Here is a 19,567-nt window from a genome sequence, read left to right as displayed (position 1 = left end):
GTTAAACCACTCTGAACTCCACAGCTCTTCCAAGGGGCATTTGTATTGTCTTTTTATTCCACTCTAACCTCCACCACTCTTCCAAGTTTCATTGACATTGTCTTTTTATTCCACTGCGACCTCTACCACTCTTCCAAGGGGCATTAAAACCATATTTTTAAGATACAGTGACCTCCACATCTCTTCCACGGGGCATTGATATTGTCTTTTTATTCCACTGTAACCTCCACCAATCTTCCAAGGGGCATTGATATTGTTTTTTTAATCCACTGCGACCTCCACCACTCTTCCAATGTGCATTAAAACCGTCTTGTTAAGTTACTGTGCCCTCCACGTCTATTCCACGGTGCCTTAAAACCTTCTGATTAAACCATTGTAAACTCCACAGCTCTTCCAATGGGCATTGATATAGTCTTTTTATTCCACTGTAACCTCCAACACTCTTGCAAGGGGCATTGATATTGTATTTTTATTTTACTGCGACCTCCACCACTCTTCCAAGGGGCATTAATATTGTCTTTGTATTCCACTGCGACCTCCACCACTCTTCCAAGGGTCATTGATATTGTCTTTTTATTCCACTCTAACCTCCAAACCTCCACCACTCTTCCAAGGGGCATTGATATTGTCTTTTTATTCCACTGCGACCTCCACCTCTCTTCCAAGGGGCATTAAAACCATCTTGTTAAGCTACTGTCACCTCCAAGTCTCTTCCACGAGGCATTGATATTGACTTTTTATTCCACTGCGACCTTCACATCTCTTCCAAGGGGAATTGATATTGTCTTTTTATTCCACTGCGACCTCCACCACTCTTCTAAAGGGCATTGATATTGTCTTTTTAATCCACTGCGACCTCCACCACTCTTCCAAGGGGCATTAAAACAGTCTTGATAAGCTACTGTGACCTCCACTTCTCTTCCAAGGTGCATTAAACCGTCTGGTTAAACCTCTCTGTGCTCCACAGCTCTTCCAAGAGGCATTGATATTGTCTTTTTATTCGATTGTAACCTCCACCACTCTTCTAAAGGGCATTGATATTGTCTTTTTAATCCACTGCGACCTCCATCACTCTTCCATGGGGCATTAAAACAGTCTTGATAAGCTACTGTGACCTCCACGTCTCTTCTAAGGGGCATTAAACCGTCTGGTTAAACCTCTCTGTACTCCACAGCTCTTCCAAGAGGCATTGATATTGTCTTTTTATTCGATTGTAACCTCCACCACTCTTCCAAGGGGCATTGATATTGTCTCTGTTTTCCACTGCGACCTCCACCACTCTTCCAAGTGGCTTTGACATTGTCTTTTTTATCCACTGCGACCTCCACCACTGTTCCACTGGGCATAAAAAACGTCTTATTATGCTACTGTGACCTCCACGTCCCTTCCACGGGGCATTCATATTGTCTTTTTATTCCATTGTGACCTCCACCACTCTTCCAAGGGGCATTAAAACCATCTTGTTAAGCTACTGTGACCTCCACGTCTCTTCCAAGGGGCATTAAAACCGTCTGTTTAGACCGCTCTGAGCTCCACAGCTCTTCCAAGGGGCATTGACAATATCTATTTATTCCATTGTAACCTTCTTCACTCTTCCAAGTGCATTGATAGTGTCTATTTATTCCTCTGCGACGTCCACGACTCTTCCAAGGGGCATTAAAACCGTCCTGTTAAGCTACTGTGACCTCTATGTTTCTTAAACAGGGCATTGATATTGTCTTTTTATTCCTCTGTAACCTCCACCACTCTTCCAAGGGGCATTAAGACCATCTTGTTAAGCTACAGTGACCTCCACAACTCTTCCATGGGGCATTGATATTGTCTTTTTATTCCACTGTAACCTCCACCACTCTTCCAAGGGGCATTGATTTTGTCTTTTTATTCCACTGCGACCTCTACCACTGTTCCAATGGGAAATGATATTGTCTTTTTAATCCACTGCAACCTCCACCACTCTTCCAAGGGGCATTAAAGCCGTCTTGTTAAGCAACTGTAACGTCCAAGTCTATTCCATGGGGCATTGATATTGTCTTTTTATTCCACTGTAACCTCCACCACTCTTCCAAGTGGCATTGACATTGTCTTTTTATTCCACTGCGACTTCCACCTCTCTTTTAAGGGGCATTGATATTGTCTTTTTAATCCACTGCGACCTCCACCACTCTTCCAAGGGGCATTAAAACAGTCTTGTTAAGCTACTGTGACCTCCACGTCTCTTCCAAGGGGCATTAAAACCGTCTCTTTAAACAACTCTGAACTCCACAGCTCTTCCAAGGTGCATTGATATTGTCTTTTTATTCCACTGTAACCTCCACCACTCTTCCAAGAGGCATTGATTTTGTCTTTTTATTCCACTGCGACCTCCACCACTCTTCCAATGGGCATTGTTATTGTCTTTTTAATCCCCTGCAACCTCCACCACTCTTCCAAGGGGCATTAAAACCGTCTTGTTAAGCTACTGTGACCTCCACGTCCCTTCCTCGGGGCATTGATATTGTCTTTTTATTCTACTGCGACCTCCACCACTCTTCCAAGGGGCATTGATATTGTCTTTTTAATCCCCTGCAAACTCCACCACTCTCCAAGGGGCATTAAAACCGTCTTGTTATGCTACTGTGACGTCGACTTCTCTTCCAAGGGGCATTAAAACCATTTTGTTAAACAACTCTGAACTTCACAGCTCTTCCAAGGGGCATTTGCATTGTCTTTTTATTCCACTCTAACCTCCACAACTCTTCCAAGGGGCATTGACATTGTCTTTTTATTCCACTGCGACCTCCACCACTCTTCCAAGGGGCATTAAAACCATATTGTTAAGCTACAGTGACCACCACATCTCTTCCATGGGGCATTTATATTGTCTTTTTATTCCACTGCGACCTCCACCACTCTTCCAAGGGGCATTAAAACCGTCTTGTTAAGCTACTGTCACCTCCACGTCCCTATCAAGGGGTATTAAAACTGTCAATTTAAACCACTCTGAACTCCACAGCTCTTGCAAGGGGCATTGATGTTGTCTTTTTATTCCAATGTTACCTCCAGCACTCTTCCAAGGGGCATTGATATTGTCTTTTTATTCCACTGCAAATTCCATCTCTCTTCCAAGGGGCATTAAAATCATCTTGTTAAGCTACTATGACCTCCATGTCTCTTTCACGGGGCATTAATATTGTCTTTTTTTTCCACTGTAACCTCCACCACTCTTCCAAGGGGCATTGATATTGTCTTTTTATTCCACTGGGACCTTCACCACTCTTCCAAGTGGCATTGATATTGTCTTTTTAAACCACTTCGACCTCCACCACTCTTCCAAGGGGCATTAAAACCGTATTGTTAAGCTACTGTGAACTCAACGTCTCTTCCAAGGTGCATTAAAACCATCAATTTAAACCACTCTGAACTCCTCAGCTCTTGCAAGAGGCATTGATATTGTCTTTTTACTCCACTGTAACCTACAGCACTCTTTCAAGGGGCATTGATATTGTCTTTTTATTCCACTACGACTTCGACCACTCTCCCAAGGTGTATTAAAAACATCTTGTTTAGCTACTGTAACGTCCATATCTATACCACGGGGCATTGATATTGTCTTTTTGTTCCACTGTATCCTCCACCACTCTTCCAAGGGGTATTGATATTGTCTTTTTATTCCACTGCGACTTCCACCTCTCTTCTAAGGGTCATTGATATTGCCTTTTTAATCCACTGCGACCTACACCTCTCTTACAAGAGGCATTAAAACAGTCTTGTTAAGCTACTGTGACCTCCACATCTCTTCCAAGGGGCATTAAAATCATCTGGTTAAACCACTCTGAACTCCACAGCTCTTCCAAGGGGCATTGATATTGTCTTTTTATTCGACTGTAACATCCACCACTCTTCCAAGCGGCATTGATATTGTCTTTTTATTCAACTGCGACCTCCACCACTCTTCCAAGGGGCATTGATATTGTCTTTTTATTCCACTGCGACCTCCACCACTCTTCCAATGGGCATTGTTACTGTCTTTTTAATCCCCTGCAACCTCCACCACTCTTCCAAGGGGCATTAAAACCATCTTGTTAAGCTACTGTGACCTCCACGTCCCTTCCACGGGTCATTGATATTGTCTTTTTATTCCACTGCGACCTCCTCCACTCTTCCAAGGGGCATTGATATTGTCTTTTTAATCCACTGCGAACTCCACCACTCTACCAAGGGGCATTAAAACCGTCTTGTTATGCTACTGTGACGTCGACTTCTCTTCCAAGGGGCATTAAAACCATCTGGTTAAACCACTCTGAACTCCACAGCTCTTCCAAGGGGCATTTGTATTGTCTTTTTATTCCACTCTAACCTCCACCACTCTTCCAAGATTCATTGACATTGTCTTTTTATTCCACTGCGACCTCTACCACTCTTCCAAGGGGCATTAAAACCATATTTTTAAGATACAGTGACCTCCACATCTCTTCCACAGGGCATTGATATTGTCTTTTTATTCCACTGTAACCTCCACCACTCTTCCAAGGTTCATTGATATTGTTTTTTTATTCCACTGCGACCTCCACCACTCTTCCAAGGGGCATTAAAACCGTCTTGTTGAGTTACTGTGAACTCCACGTCTCTTCCAAGGAGCTTTAAAACCGTCTGGTTATACAACGCTGAACTCCACAGCTCTTCCAAGGGGCATTATTATTGTCTTTTTATTCCACTGTAACCTTCACCAGTATTCCAAGGGGCATTGATATTGTCTTTTTATTCCACTGCGACCTCCAACAGTCCTCCAAGAGGCATTAAAAACATCTTGATAAGCTACTGTGACCTCCACGTCTCTTCCACGGGGCATAGAAATTGTCTTTTTATACCACTGTAACCTCCACCACTCGTCCAAGGTGCATTGATATTGTCTTTTTATTCCACTGCGACTTCCACCTCTCTTCCAAGGGGCATTAAAACCGTCTTGTTAAGCTACTGTGACCTCCAAGTCTCTTTCACGGGGCATTGATATTGTCTTTTTATTCCACTGTAACCTCCACCACTCCTCCAAGGGGCATTGATATTGTCTTTTTATTCCACTGGGACCTTCACCACTCTTCCAAGTGTCATTGATATTGTCTTTTTAATCCACTGCGACCTCCACCACTCTTCCAAGGGGCATTAAAACTTTTCCTATGGGAACTGATATTGTCTTTTTATTATTATTATTATTATTTATTATTATAGCGCCATTTATTTCATGGCGCTTTACATGTGATAGGGATATACCTAATAAAAGCATTTACATAATCTTAACAAAACGAGTCAGCGACTGGTACAGGAGGAGCAAGGACCCTGCCCACGAGGGCTCACATTCTAGAAGGGATGGGTGAGGATACATTAGGTGAGGGTAGAGTTGGTCGTGCAGTGGTGGTTGCTGCAGGTTGTAGGCTTGTCGGAAGAGGTGGGTCTTCAGGTTTCTTTTGAAGGTTTCCACGGTCGGCGAGAGTCTGATGTGTTGGGGTAGAGAGTTCCAGAGTAGGGGGGATGCACGGGAGAAATCTTGTATACGATTGTGGGAGGAGGAGATAAGAGGGGAGTAGAGAAGGAGATCTTGTGAGGATCGGAGGTTGCGTGTAGGTAAGTATCGGGAGACTAGGTAACAGATGTATGGGGGAGACACGTTGTGGATGGCTTTGTATGCCATGGTTAGAGTTTTGAACTGGATTCTCTGGGCAATGGGGAGCCAGTGATGAGATTGACAGAGAGGAGAGGCCGGGGAATAGCGGGGGAACAGGTGAATTAGTCGAGTAGCAGAGTTTAGGATAGATTGGAGAGGCGCAAGAGTGTTCTAAGGGAGGCCACGGTGCAGGAGGTTGCAGTAGTCGAGGCGGGATATGATGAGGGCATGCACTAGTGTTTTTGCAGAGTCTTTGCTGAGGAATGCACGGATCCGGGAGATGTTTTTGAGTTGGAGTTGGCAGGAAGTGGAAAGGGCTTGGATATGTGGCTTGAAGGAGAGATCAGAGTCCAGGGTTACTCCAAGCCAGCGAGCTTGTGGGACTGGGGAAGTGAACAGCCATTGACGTTGATGGCTAGGTCAGATGGGGGATGTGAATGAGAGGGTGGAAAGATGATGAACTCTGTTTTATCCATGTTGAGTTTAGAAATCTGTCAGAGAAGAAGAATGACATGGCGGACAGACATTGTGGGAATTTGGTTAGTAGGGAGGAGATATCGGGTCCAGAGAGGTAGATCTGTGTGACGTCAGCATAGAGGTGATACTGAAAACCGTGAGATTCTATGAGCTGTCCCAGGCCAAATGTGTAGATGAAGAAGAGCAGAGGTCCTAGAATTGAACCTTTGGAGACACCGACAGATAGGGGGCGAGATGAGGAGGTGGTGCGTGAGTGGGAGACGCTGAATGTCCTGTCTGTTAAGTATTAGGAGATCCAAGATAGAGCCAAGTCCGTGATGCCAAGAGATGAGAGAATCTGGAGTAAGAGGTAATGGTCCACTGTGTCAAAGGCAGATGACAGGTCCAGAAGGAGGAGGATGGAGTAGTGTCGCTTGGATTTGGCATTTAGTAGGTCGTTGGTGACTTTGGTCAGGGCAGTTTCAGTCAAGTGATGCGGTCGGAAGCCAGATTGCAGGCAGTCGAAGAGGGAGCAGGAGGAGAGGTGGGAGGACACTTCAAGGTGGACATGTTGTTCTAGTAGTTTTGAGGCAAAGGGAGGAGTGATATGGGGCAGTAGCTAGTCAGAGAGGAAGGGTCAAGGGAGGGCTTTTTGAGAATGGGTGTGATTGCGGCATGTTTGAAACATGAGGGGAAGACACCGGTTGTTAGTGACAGATTGAAGAGGTGGGTTAGGGTTGGGATGAAGACTGTGGTAAGGTTATTGATGAGGTGGGATGGGATTGGGTCAAGTTCACAGGTGGTGAGGTGTGATTTGGAGAGTAAAGAGGAGACTTGACCTTCTGTAATGGTGGAGAAGTGGGGTTTGGAGGAGGAGGGTTGAATAGATATGAGGAGGGGTTGTGTGGACTTTAGGCAAAAATTTTGTCTGATGGTGTCAATCTTCTGTTTGAAGAATGAGGCACAGTCGTCGGCTGAGATGAGAGAAGAGGGAGGAGGTGCTGGGGGACGAAGGAGAGAGTTGAAAGTGTTAAATAGCTGTTTAGGGTTGTGAGATAGGGAGGATATGAGAGATGAGAAGTAGGTTTGTTTTGCTGTAGTGAGTGCGGACTTGAAATTAGTGAGGGATTGCTTGAATGCGATGAAGTGCTCGATGGAGTGAGACCTTTTCCATCTCCGCTCCGCAACCCTGGAGGCCCGGCGCAGTTCTTTAGTAAGTTTAGTGTGCCAGGGTTGCCTGTTGAATGTGCGAGATGTGGTGTGTGAGAGAGGGGCGATCGAGTCTAGAGCTGCAGCTATTGTGGTGTTATATGAAGCAGCAGCAAAGTCTGCATCGTGTAAGGAATTTATGTCTGTAAGAGGGAGGAGGGATTCAGAGAGTGAGTGTAAGTCAAGGTGTTTGAGATTTCTGCGAGGGTATGCAAGTTTGTGGAGTGGGGATTGTTGCCCCGGGGAGGAGAGAGAAAAGAATGTAAGTAGGCTGTGATCAGAGAGAGGGAGAGGTGAGTTAGAGAGGTTAGATAGGGAACAGAGGCGGGTGAAGATGAGGTCCAGTGTGTGGCCATCTTTGTGGGTGGGTGTGGAAGACCATTGAGTGAGTCCGATGGAGGAAGTGAGAGATATGAACTTAGAGACAGACGAGTGGGAAGTGTTAATGGGGATGTTGAAGTCACCCATTATGATAGTGGGGATGTCAGTGGAGAGGAAGTGAAGCAGCCAGGTGGTGAAGTGGTTTAAGAAGGTGGTGGCTTGCCCTGGGGGTCAGTAAACGATGGCCAGTTGGAGGTTGGAGGGGGAATAGATGCGCACACAGTGCACCTCAAAAGAGGGGAGTGTAACGGAGGGTGGCAGTGGGATTTGGGTGAAAGCGCAGTGTTCTGATAGGAGAAAACCTACGCCTCCACCATGTTTGCCGTTGGGGCGGGGGGGTGTTGGAAAAGTGGAATCCGCCATATGAAAGTGCAGCTGGGGAGGCTGTGTCAGAGGGGGTGAGCCAGGTTTCAGTGATGGCGAGGAAGGAAAGTTTGTTTGTAATGAAAAGATCGTGGATGAAGGAAAGTTTGTTGCAGACAGAGCAAGCGTTCCATAGAGCTCCTGTTAGAGCAACTAAGGGAGTGGGGATAGGTTGGATGGGTATGAGGTTAGAAGGGTTGCGACAGTTTGTGGAAGGTTGTGGATAGGAGAAAGAAGTAACTGTGGGGATATGGCGAGGAGGACCAGGATTTGGAGAGATATCTCCAGCAGTGAGGAGGAGCAGAGAAAGTGTTAGCAGGTGGGAGCAAGAGAGAGCATGAGGTGGCCTTCTGTGTTTGGAGATCCAGGATTGAATGTTTAGGAATCATTTGGAGGAGGAGGTGAGATGAATGGGGAGGATGGAGGGAGAGATGAAGAGTTTCTTACTAGGTATCGGGATTTCAGGGGTTACTAGAAATGGAGGACTATAGAGGAAAATGTGAGAGCTAACAGAAACATAGTTGAAAGAGAGTAAGTGGTCAAAGTGTTGGTTACCTGACTTCTGCCCTGACTAACAGCCTCTGAAATAACTGCCACTTATCTCCGAAGCCACTTTGCACAAGAAGAAGCGTGCACCCCTTACAGAGCTTCTAAATATATAGGGCACATTAAACTATCAGGTGAAGGGCATTGTGGGAGCTGCATATGGCTAAATTAGCAGCTGGTCGTCTCACCAGGAGATGGCTGGGTGATCAAACACAGAGCTAGGACTCTAGTCTCTGCAGTTTAGCACCTCTAAAATTCAGATAAGATCTATAGTGGGGAAGGGACAGACATATGTGGGTACTGAATGGAGTGGAACAGATAAAGCAGAGAAGTTATGCAGAGCATGTACCAGTGAGGTGAATCAGCAAAGCAGAGCATTACATTACAGCAGACACAGCAAGCAGAGAAGTTATGCAGAGCATGTACCAGTGAGGTGAATCAGCAAAGCAGAGCATTAGATTACAGCAGACACATCAAGCAGAGAAGTTATGCAGAGCATGTACCACTGAGGTTATTCCACTGCGACCTCCACCACTCTTCCAAGGGGCATTGATATTGTCTTTTTATTCCTCTGCGACCTCCGCCACTCTTCCAAAGGGCATTGATATTGTCTTTTATTCCACTGTAACCTCCACCACTGTTCTAAGGGGCATTAAAACAGTCTTGTTAAGCTACTGTGACCTCCACGTCTCTTCCACAGGGCATTGTTATTGTCTTTTTATTCCACTGCGACCTCCACCACTCTGCCAAGGGGGACTAAAACAGTCTTGTTAAGCTACTGTGATGTCCACGTCTCTTCCACGGGGCATTGATATTGTCTTTTTATTCCACTGTAACCTCCACCACTCTTCCAAGAGGCATTGATATTGTCTTTTTTTCCACTGTAACCTCCACCACTCAACCAAGGGGCATTGATATTGTCTTTTTATATTACTGCGACCACCACCACTCTTCCAAGGGGCATTGATATTGTCTTTTTAATCCACTGCGACCTCCACCACTCTTCCAAGGGGCATTAAAACCGTCTTGCTAAGCTACTGTGACCTCCTCGTCTCTTCCAAGGGGCACTAAAACCGTTTGGTTAAACCACTCTGTACTCCACAGCTTTTCCAAGGGGCATTGATATTGTCTTTTTATTCCACTGTAACCTCCACCACTCTTCCAAGAGGCAATGATATTGTCTTTTTTTCCACTGTAACCTTCACCACTCTACCAAGGGGCATTGATATTGTCTTTTTATATTACTGCGACCACCACCACTCTTCCAAGGGGCATTGATATTGTCTTTTTAATCCACTGCGACCTCCACCACTCTTCCAAGGGGCATTAAAACCATATTGCTAAGCTACTGTGACCTCCTCGTCTCTTCCAAGGGGCACTAAAACCGTTTGGTTAAACCACTCTGTACTCCACAGCTTTTCCAAGGGGCATTGATATTGTCTTTTTATTTAATTGGAAACTCCACCACTCTTCCAAGGGGCATTGATATTGTCTTTTTATTCCACTGTAACCTCCACCATTCTTCCAAGGGACATTGATTTTGTCTTTTTATTCCACTGTAACCTCCACCACCCTTCCAAGGGGCATTGATATTGTCTTTTTATTCCACCGTAACCTCCACCACTCTTCCAAGGGGCATTGATATTGTCTTTTTAATCCACTGCGACCTCTACCACTCCTCCAAGGGGCTTTAAAACAGTCTTGATAAGCTTCTGTGACCTCCACATCTCTTCCAAGGGGCATTAAAACAGCATGGTTATAGCACTCTGAACTCCACAGCTCTTCCAAGAGTCATTGATATTGTCTTTTTATTCAACTGTAACCTCCACCACTCTTCCAAGAGTCATTGATATTGTCTTTTTATTCTACTGCGACCTTCACGTCTGTTCCAAGGGGCATTAAATCCGTCAATTTAAACCACTTTGAACTCCACAGCTCTTGCAATAGGCATTGATATTGTCTTTTTATTCCACTGTAACCTCCACCACTCTTCCAAGGGGCATTGATTTTGTCTTTTTAATCGATTGCGACCTCCATCTCTCTTCCAAGATTCACTAAAACCGTCTTGTTTGGCTACTGTGACCTCCACGTCTATTCCACGATGCCTTAAAACCTTCTGGTTAAACCACTGTGAACTCCACAGCTCTTCCAAGGGGCATTGATATTGTCTTTTTATTCCACTGTAACCTCCACCACTCTTCCAAGGGGCATTGATATTGTCTTTTTATATTACTGCGACCACCACCACTCTTCCAAGGGGCATTAATATTGTCTTTTTATTCCACTGCGACCTCCACCACTCTTCCAAGAGTCATTGATATTGTCTTTTTATTCCACTGTAACCTCCACCACTCTTCCAAGGGGCATTGATATTGTCTTTTTATTCCACTGCGACCTCCACCTCTCTTCCAAGGGGCATTAAAACCATCTTGTTAAGCTACTGTGACCTCCACGTCTCTTCCACGAGGCATTGATATTGTCTTTTTATTCCACTGCGATCTCCACATCTCTTCCAAGTGGAATTGATATTGTCTTTATATTCCACTGCGACCTCCACCACTCTTCTAAGGGGCATTGATATTGTCTTTTTAATCTACCGTGACCTCCACCACTCTTCCAAGGGCATTAAGACAGTTTTGATAAGCTACTGTGACCTCCACGTCTCTTCCAAGGGGCATTAAAACCGTCTGGTTAAACCACTCTGAACTTCACAGCTCTTCGAAGAGGAACTGATATTGTCTTTTATTCGACTGTAACCTCCACACTCTTCCAAGGGGCATTAAAACCGTCTTGTTAAGCTACTGTGACCTCCACGTCTCTTCCAAGGGGCATTAAAACGGTCAATTTAAACCACTCTGATCTCCACAGCTCTTGCAAGAGGCATTGATATTGTCTTTTTATTCCACTGTAACCTCCACAACTCTTCCAAGGGGCATTGATTTTGTCTTTTTAATCCACTGCGACCTCCATCACTCTTCCAAGAAGCATTAAAACCATCTTGTTTAGCTACTGTGACCTTCACGTCTATTTCATGGTACCTTAAAACCTTCTGATTAAACCACTGTGAACTCCACAGCTCTTCCAAGGGGCATTGATATTGTCTTTTTATTCCACTGTAACCTCCACCACTCTTCCAAGGGGCATTGATATTGTCTTTTTATTTTACTGCGACCTCCACCACTCTTCCAAGCGGCATTAATATTGTCTTTTTATTCCACTGCGACTTCCACCACTCTTCCATGGGTCATTGATATTGTCTTTTTATTCCACTGCGACCTCCACCTCTCTTCCAAGGGGCATTAAAACTATCTTGTTAAGCTACTGTGACCTCCAAGTCTCTTCCACGAGGCACTGATATTGTCTTTTTATTACACTGCGACCTCCTCCACTCTTCCATGGGTCATTGATGTTGTCTTTTTATTCCACTGTAACCTCCACCACTCTTCCAAGGGGCATTGACATTGTCTATTTATTCCACTGCGACCTCCACCACTCTTCCAAGGGGCATTAAGACCATCTTCTTAAGCTACAGTGACCTCCACAACTCTTCCATGGGACATTGATATAGTCTTTTTATTCCACTGTAACCTCCACCACTCTTCCAAGTGGCATTGACATTGTCTTTTTATTCCACTGCGACTTCCACCTCTCTTCTAAGGGGCATTGATATTGTCTTTTTAATCCACTGCGACCTCCACCACTCTTCCAAGGGGCATTAAAACAGTCTTGTTAAGCTACTGTGACCTCCACGTCTCTTCCAAGGGGCATTAAAACCGTCTGGTTAAACCACTCTGAACTCCACAGATCTTCCAAGGGCCATTGATATTGTCTTTTTATTCCACTGTAACCTCCGCCACTCTTCCATGGGGCATTGATTTTGTCTTTTTATTCCACTGCGACCTCCACCACTCTTCCAAGTGGCATTGTTATTGTCTTTTTATTCCACTGCGACCTCCACCTCTCTTCCAAGGGGCATTAAAACAATCTTGTTAAGCTACTGTGACCTCCAAGTCTCTTCCACGAGGCATTGATATTGTCTTTTTGTTCCACTGTGAACTCCACCACTCTTGCAAGGGGCATTGACATTGTCTATTTATTCCACTGAGTCCTCCACCACTTTTCCAAGGGGCATTAAGACCATCTTGTTAAGCTACAGTGACCTCCACAACTCTTCCATGGGGCATTGATATAGTCTTTTTATACCACTGCAACCTCCACCACTCTTCCAATGGGCATTGATATTGTCTTTTTAATCCACCTCAACCTCCACCACTCTACCAAGGGGCATAAAAGCCATCTTGTTAAGCTACTGTCACGTACATGTCTATTCCACGGGGCATTGATATTGTCTTTTTATTTCACTGTAACCTCCACCACTCTTCCAAGTGGCATTGACAATGTCTTTTTATTCCACTGCGACTTCCACCTCTCTTCTAAGGGGCATTGATATTGTCTTTTTAATCCACTGCGACCTCCATCACTCTTCCAAGGGGCATTAAAACAGTCTTGTTAAGCTACTGTGACCTTCATGTCTCTTCCAAGGGGCATTAAAACCATCTGGTTAAACCACTCTGAACTCCACAGCTCTTCCAAGGGCCATTGATATAGTCTTTTTATTCCACTGTAACCTCCGCCACTCTTCCATGTGGCATTGATTTTGTCTTTTTATTCCACTGCGACCTCCACCACTCTTCCAAGGGGCATTGATATTGTCTTTTTAATCCACTGCGAACTCCACCACTATTCCAAGGGGCATTAAAACCGTCTTGTTATGCTACTGTGACGTCGACATCTCTTCTAAGGGGCATTAAAACCATCTGGTTAAACCACTCTGAACTCCAAAGCTCTTCCAAGGGGCATTTGCATTGTCTTTTTATTCCACTCTAACCACCACCACTCTTCCAAGGGGCATTGACATTGTCTTTTTATTCCACTGCGACCTCCAACACTCTTCCAAGGGTCATTAAAACCATATTGTTAAGCTACAGTGACCTCAACATCTCTTGCACGGGGCATTGATATTGTCTTTTTATTCCACTGTAACCTCCACCAATCTTCCAAGGGGCATTGATATTGTTTTTTAATTCCACTGCGACCTCCACCACTCTTCCAAAGGGCATTAAAACCGTCTTGTTAAGTTACTGTGACCTCCACGTCTCTTCCAAGGAGCGTTAAAACCGTCTGGTTATACCACTCTGAACTCCACAGCTCTTCCAAGGGACATTATTATTGTCTTTTTATTCCACTGTAACCTCCACCACTCGTCCAAGGGGCATTGATATTGTCTTTTTATTCCACTGCAACCTCCACCACTCTTCCAAGGGGCATTGATATTGTCTTTTTAATCCACTGCGACCTCCACCACTCTTCCAAGGGGCATTAAAACCGTTTTATTAAGCTATTGTGACCTCCACATCTCTTCCACGGGGCATTAATATTGTCTTTCTTTTTAACTGGAACCTCCACCACTGTTCCAAGGGGCATTGATATTGTCTTTTTGTTCCACTGTAAACTCCATCACTCTTCCAAGGGGCATTGATATTGTCTTTTTATTCAACTGTAACCTCCACCACTCTTTCAAGTGGCATTGATATTGTCTTTTTAATCCACTGCGACCTCCACAACTCTTCCAAGGGGCATTAAAACCGTCTTGTTAAGCTACTATCACCTTCACGTCCCTTCCAAGGGGCATTAAAACCGTTAATTTAAAACACTCTGTACACCACAGCTCTTGCAAGGGGCATTGATATTGTCTTTTTTTTCCAATGTAACCTCCAGCACTCTTCCAAGGGGCATTGATATTGCCTTTTTATTTCAATGCAACTTCCACCACTCTTCCAATGGGATTTTATAGTCTTTTAAATCCACTGCGACCTCCACCACTCTTCCAAGGGGCATTAAACCGTCTTGTTAAGCTACTGTGACCTCCACGTCCCTTCCACGGTCCATTGATATTGTCATTTTATTCCACTGCGACCTCCACCACTCTTCCACGGTCCATTGATATTGTCATTTTATTTCACTGCGACCTCCACCACTCTTCCAAGGGGCATTGATATTTTCTTTTTATTCCACTGCGACCTCCACCACTCTTCCAAGGTGCATCGGTTATGTCTTTTTAATCCACTGCGACCTCCACCACTCTTCCACGGGGCATTAAAACCATCTTATTAAGCTACTGTGACCTCCATATCTCTTCCAAGGGGCATTAAAACCGTCAATTTAAACCACTCTGAACTCCACAGCTCTTGCAGGAGGCATTGATATTGTCTTTTTATTCCACTGTAACCTCCACCACTTTTCCAAAGGGCATTGATTTTGTATTTTTAATCCACTGCGACCTCCATCTCTCTTCCCAGAAGCATTAAAACAGTGTTCTTTAGCTACTGTGACCTCCTCGTCTATTCCACGGTACCTTAAAACCTTCTGGTTAAACCACTGTGAACTCCACAGCTCTTCCAAGGGGCTTTGATATTGTCTTTATAATCCAATGCGACCTCCATCACTCTTCCAAGAAGCATTGAAACCGTCTTGTTAAGCTACTGTGACCTCCACGTCTATTCCACGGTGCATTAAAACTTTCTGGTTAAACCACTGTGAACTCCACAGCTCTTCCAAGGGGCATTGATATTGTCTTTTTAATCCACTGCGACCTCCACCACTCTTCCAAGGGGCATTAAAACCGTTTTATTAAGCTATTGTGACCTCCACATCTCTTCCACGGGGCATTAATATTGTCTTTTTTTTTAACTGGAACCTCCGCCACTGTTCCAAGGGGCATTGATATTGTCTTTTTGTTCCACTGTAAACTCCATCACTCTTCCAAGGGGCATTGATATTGTCTTTTTATTCAACTGTAACCTCCACCACTCTTTCAAGGGGCATTGATATTGTCTTTTCATTCCACTGCGACCTCCACCACTCTTACAAGGGGCATTCATATTGTCTTTTTAATCCACTGCGACCTCCACAACTCTTCCAAGGGGCATTAAAACCGTCTTGTTAAGCTACTATCACCTTCACGTCCCTTCCAAGGGGCATTAAAACCGTTAATTTAAACCACTCTGTAAACCACAGCTCTTGCAAGGGGCATTGATATTGTCTTTTTTTTCCAATGTAACCTCCAGCACTCTTCCAAGGGGCATTGATATTGCCTTTTTATTTCAATGCAACTTCCACCACTCTTCCAATGGGATTTTATAGTCTTTTAAATCCACTGCGACCTCCAACACTCTTCCAAGGGGCATTGATATTTTCTTTTTATTCCACTGCGACCTCCACCACTCTTCCAAGGTGCATCGGTAATGTCTTTTTAATCCACTGCGACCTCCACCACTCTTCCACGGGGCATTAAAACCATCTTATTAAGCTACTGTGACCTCCATATCTCTTCCAAGGGGCATTAAAACCGTCAATTTAAACCACTCTGAACTCCACAGCTCTTGCAAGAGGCATTGTTATTGTCTTTTTATTCCACTGTAACCTCCACCACTTTTCCAAAGGGCATTGATTTTGTCTTTTTAATCCACTGCGACCTCCATCTCTCTTCCCAGAAGCATTAAAACAGTGTTCTTTAGCTACTGTGACCTCCTCGTCTATTCCGCGGTGCCTTAAAACCTTCTGGTTAAACCACTGTGAACTCCACAGCTCTTCCAAGGGGCTTTGATATTGTCTTTTTAATCCACTGCGACCTCCATCACTCTTCCAAGAAGCATTGAAACCGTCTTGTTAAGCTACTGTGACCTCCACGTCTATTCCACGGTGCATTAAAACTTTCTGATTGAACCACTGTGAACTCCACAGCTCTTCCAAGGGGCGTTGATATTGTCTTTTTATTCCACTCTAACCTCCACCACTCTTCCAAGGGGCATGGATATTGTCTTTATATTTTACTGCGACCTCCACCACTCTTCCAAGGGGCATTAATATTGTCTTTTTATTCCACTGTGACCTCCACGTCTCTACCAAGGGGCATTGATATTGTCTTTTTATTTAATTGGAACCTCCACCACTCTACCAAGGGGCTTTGATATTGTCTTTTTATTCCACTGTAACCTTCACCATTCTTCCAAGGGACATTGATATTGTCTTTTTATTCCACTGTTACCTCCACCACTCTTCCAAGGGGCATTGATATTGTCTTTTTATTCTACTGTAACCTCCACAACTCTTCCATGGGGCATTGATATTGTCTTTTTAATCCACTGCGACCTCTACTACTCCTCCAAGGGGCTTTAAAACTGTCTTGATAAGCTTCTGTGACCTCCTCGTCTCTTCCAAGGGGCATTAAAACTTTCTGGTTAAACCACTGTGAACTCCACAGCTCTTCCAAGGGGCATTGATATTGTCTTTTTAATCCACTGCGACCTCCACCACTCTTCCAAGGGGCATTAAAACCGTTTTATTAAGCTATTGTGACCTCCACATCTCTTCCACGGGGCATTAATATTGTCTTTTTTTTTAACTGGAACCTCAGCCACTGTTCCAAGGGGCATTGATATTGTCTTTTTGTTCCACTGTAAACTCCATCACTCTTCCAAGGGGCATTGATATTGTCTTTTTATTCAACTGTAACCTCCACCACTCTTTCAAGGGGCATTGATATTGTCTTTTCATTCCACTGCGACCTCCACCACTCTTACAAGGGTCATTCATATTGTCTTTTTAATCCACTGCGACCTCCACAACTCTTCCAAGGGGCATTAAAACCGTCTTGTTAAGCTACTATCACCTTCACGTCCCTTCCAAGGGGCATTAAAACCGTTAATTTAAACCACTCTGTAAACCACAGCTCTTGCAAGGGGCATTGATATTGTCTTTTTTTTCCAATGTAACCTCCAGCACTCTTCCAAGGGGCATTGATATTGCCTTTTTATTTCAATGCAACTTCCACCACTCTTCCAATGGGATTTTATAGTCTTTTAAATCCACTGCGACCTCCAACACTCTTCCAAGGGGCATTGATATTTTCTTTTTATTCCACTGCGACCTCCACCACTCTTCCAAGGTGCATCGGTAATGTCTTTTTAATCCACTGCGACCTCCACCACTCTTCCACGGGGCATTAAAACCATCTTATTAAGCTACTGTGACCTCCATATCTCTTCCAAGGGACATTAAAACCGTCAATTTAAACCACTCTGAACTCCACAGCTCTTGCAAGAGGCATTGTTATTGTCTTTTTATTCCACTGTAACCTCCACCACTTTTCCAAAGGGCATTGATTTTGTCTTTTTAATCCACTGCGACCTCCATCTCTCTTCCCAGAAGCATTAAAACAGTGTTCTTTAGCTACTGTGACCTCCTCGTCTATTCCGCGGTGCCTTAAAACCTTCTGGTTAAACCACTGTGAACTCCACAGCTCTTCCAAGGGGCTTTGATATTGTCTTTTTAATCCACTGCGACCTCCATCACTCTTCCAAGAAGCATTGAAACCGTCTTGTTAAGCTACTGTGACCTCCACGTCTATTCCACGGTGCATTAAAACTTTCTGATTGAACCACTGTGAACTCCACAGCTCTTCCAAGGGGCGTTGATATTGTCTTTTTATTCCACTCTAACCTCCACCACTCTTCCAAGGGGCATGGATATTGTCTTTATATTTTACTGCGACCTCCACCACTCTTCCAAGGGGCATTAATATTGTCTTTTTATTCCACTGTGACCTCCACGTCTCTACCAAGGGGCATTGATATTGTCTTTTTATTTAATTGGAACCTCCACCACTTTACCAAGGGGCTTTGATATTGTCTTTTTATTCCACTGTAACCTTCACCATTCTTCCAAGGGACATTGATATTGTCTTTTTATTCCACTGTTACCTCCACCACTCTTCCAAGGGGCATTGATATTGTCTTTTTATTCTACTGTAACCTCCACAACTCTTCCATGGGGCATTGATATTGTCTTTTTAATCCACTGCGACCTCTACTACTCCTCCAAGGGGCTTTAAAACTGTCTTGATAAGCTTCTGTGACCTCCTCGTCTCTTCCAAGGGGCATTAAAACAGCATGGTTAAACCACTCTGAACTCCACAGCTTTTCCAAGAGGCATTGACTTTGTCTTTTTATTCAACTGTAACCTCCACCACTCCTCCAAGGGGATTTGATAGTCTTTTTAATCCACTGCGACCTCCACCACTCTTCCAAGGGGCATTAAAACCGTCTTGTTAAGCTACTGTGACCTCCACGTCCCTACCACGGGGCATTGATATTGTCTTTTCATTCCACTGCGACCTCCACCAGTCTTCTAAGGGGCATTGATATTGTCTTTTTAATCCACTGCAACCTCCACCACTCTTCCAAGGGGCATTAAAACAGTCTTGATAAGCTACTGTGACCTCCACGTCTCTTCCAAGGGGCATTAAACCATCTGGTTAAACCACTCTGTGCTCCACAGCTCTACCAAGAGGCATTGATATTTTCTTTTTATTCGACTGTAACCTCCACCACTCTTCCAAGGGGCATTGATATTGTCTCTTTTTTCCACTGAGACCTTCACCACTCTTCCAAGGGGCATTAAAACAGTCTTGTTAAGCTACTGTGACCTCCACATCTCTTCCAAGGGGCATTAATCCATCTGGTTAAACCACTCTGTACTACACAGCTCTTCCAAGAGGCACTGATATTGTCTTTTTATTCAACTGCGACCTCCACCTCTCTTCCAAGAGGCATTAAAACCGTCTTGTGAAGCTACGTTGACCTCCACGTTCCTTCCACGGGGCATTGATATTGTCTTTTTATTTCACTGCGACCTCCACCACTCTTTCAAGGGGCATTGATATTGTCTTTTTAATCCACTGCGACCTCCACCACTCTTCCAAGGGGCATTGATATTGCCTTTTTAATCCACTGTGACCTCCAAGTCTCTTCCAAGGGGCATTCGAAACGTCAATTTAAACCACTATGAACTCCACAGCTCTTCCAAGGAGCACTGGTATTGTCTTTTTATTCCACTCTAACCTCCACAACTCTT

The sequence above is a fragment of the Phyllobates terribilis genome, unplaced genomic scaffold (assembly GCF_046119375.1).
Source record: "Phyllobates terribilis strain yellow unplaced genomic scaffold, ASM4611937v1 Scaffold_28__1_contigs__length_16237799, whole genome shotgun sequence".
Taxonomy (NCBI): Eukaryota; Metazoa; Chordata; class Amphibia; order Anura; family Dendrobatidae; genus Phyllobates; species Phyllobates terribilis.
The sequence above is the reverse complement of the archived record's forward strand: the minus strand, read 5'-3'. Positions refer to the sequence as shown.